The sequence below is a fragment of the Fundulus heteroclitus genome, chromosome 16, assembly GCF_011125445.2.
Source record: "Fundulus heteroclitus isolate FHET01 chromosome 16, MU-UCD_Fhet_4.1, whole genome shotgun sequence".
In the NCBI taxonomy this organism is placed as follows: domain Eukaryota; kingdom Metazoa; phylum Chordata; class Actinopteri; order Cyprinodontiformes; family Fundulidae; genus Fundulus; species Fundulus heteroclitus.
The window spans coordinates 9122034-9124623 of NC_046376.1; positions in this window are offsets into that span (position 1 = coordinate 9122034).

The following is a 2590-nucleotide window of genomic DNA, read 5'->3' on the forward strand; positions in this document are numbered from 1 at the left end:
GGCCCCGTTTTGTTCCTTTTACCTCTCCTTAACACTGTACGTCAATAACCTGGAGGCCCGAACCGAGAATGAGAAAGCTTAGAATAAAAGCAAAGGAGACGCGTCAAGCTTTGACGTGTAACAGCAGAGGACATGACGTGCAAAAAAATTAAAAAAAAATAAAAAAAAGAAGATCCTCCGCTAAACTACACTCTGCAGCCGAACGCCCTTCCAGTCCCCCCAGGTGTCTCTCACGCTTAGAAAAATAAGTCAGATCAAAATAACAATTCATAATATACTATATCTGATTAAATTAACCCTTCTGTACATAAATACAGCCATACAGGGCGAGTGTAGACGTCAATGCTACATTGGCACACCTTGCACCGCTTTCCTACAGGTCCTTCAAGGCTGAGACTTCAAACTGGAGAGCGAACAACTTCAATGGTGCAAGTGCAACAAAAAAAAAAAAAAACACATCCTTCATTGTTTTTAAGATGCTCTAAAAAAAAAAAAAAAAAAAAAAAATCACAGCCTTCATTGTTTTTAAGATGCTCTAAAAAAAAAAAAATCACAGCCTCACCACTTAACGAGCTTAGGGAGTGAAATATTGAAATGTGATTGGATGAAACGTGTAAGGTTGGATCAGTTGGATTAAAATTAATACCAGTTTAAGGATGTTGGCTTTGTCTAATGTGTCAAAACACACCATTTTTCAAATATATACATCTATATATATAGATATATCTATATATATATATATATATATATATATATATATATATATGTATATAGATGTATATATAGGCCTGAAATAAAGCCAAACATCCTCCCCGTTAATCATTTTCTCACGGACAAGAAACACCTTTAAAAATGTCCGTCATGGTGTCTATCCGCTCGTCGGCTTTACAGTGCAGCTCAGAAGTTTACATACACTCACCGTCGGCCTGAGTGGTTAACGGACCCGTTCCTTTTTCAGGGTGGACTGAAAATACACCGAGAACTTTGAAAATAAAAGTTTAAAATAAAAAAAAAACAAGAATCGGGTGCCCAAAATGTTAAATCTGTTCCGGACTTTCTCTAACCCGATGCTCAGATAGAGGCTCCACTAGCCAGTTGGCAGAGAAACCATACGACAAAGGTCCTGCTGCTGAATATTTGACCCGTCTTCTTGGCAGAACTCGTTGAAACGGGTCGGTTTCATGTCACAAGCTCAGCTTTACGCCATAGCCTAAACATCCCTGGCGTCAGAATATTTATCGTCAGCCTGCTTTGTCCACTCTGAAGCCCGTTTTGCAAGCCAAAGGTGTTCTGGAGGGGGAAAAAACTATATATAACGATTGTGCTATAATGCCAAAATGACAGGAATTACTCTCAGAAGAGTCAAGATGAGGCCTTCTGTCAAGCATGGTGGTGGAAGCATCATGCTGTGGGCGTGTTTGCCCACCAGTGGTGCATCGGACAGGATAATAAAGGAGGAACGGCTTCAACTGACTTAAACTAAAACAGCTGGAACATGAAATTAAACTGAAACGGATAAACCAGGCTAACATTTAGCTTCTGATTCCTTATTTAAAATTAGTAGATTAAGCTTAAAAAGGCGCCTGCGCCTGGAAACTAGAGCTGGGCGATAAAATCGATTTAATCGATTAATTCAAATTTTTTAAGGTTTAGATTTCAGATAATGTAGATTTTATTTTGCCAACGCACTCATTGGGCTTCCATGAAGAGAACAGCAGCAATTCTTAATTTACATGTTTTTTTTGTTTTTTTTTTACTATAATAAAGAGTAAAGTATTTTAATTTACTCATTTACTTTTAAGTTAGTTTGAAGCTAAACAAGTGAAGTGAAGCAGCAACATTTTGTTATATTTTCATTTATAATGGAAGGACCGCCATCTTGTTTTACAGGCGTGTTTCACAGATTGTATTTAGTTGAACTTTGACATAAAAGCGAGCTTTTAAAATAACGTCTTTAATTTCTTCTTTGTGAAACAAAAAGGAGAAAAATAAATCGATTAATCGGATTTGTTATACTCCATATCGCCCAGCCCTACTAGAAACTATTTTTCCGGGATCTTGGATATTGACGCCAGAAGGTTGATGATTGCTACAAATTACATGTTTTCTCTGCAATCTGCAAACAAAACGTGAAGTATAATAATATCTTATATTATTAGAGGAGTAGGTAAATATTTGAGCCCAAATGTTGTTTTTCTTTTTAATTTGTGAACCCAAGCTTGCAGTAATTTATTGTAGGATCAGTTCTCCTCAGAAATAAGGAACGGTTCTGAGCGGCACTGTATTTGTGCTAATGACAGAATAAAGTAACGTTCTGGGAAGAACCGCAGCGATGATTCGACGTTAGTTTGAAATTAAAGCAAAAAACAAAAAAAAAAAAGGAAAGCAGGCTGCTTAAAATCATCAACACACTTCACTACTCTACTAAGGCACGCACTCACTCACTCATTCATTCATTTACCAAGACAATAAATACATCCTCAACATCATAAAAAGCCTTTTTGTCTTCAGTGCCTACATTTGAGATGGCCATTTTAACCCCCCCCCCCCATATATCCAGTTTAACCTGTCCACAGATAAGACTCGACAG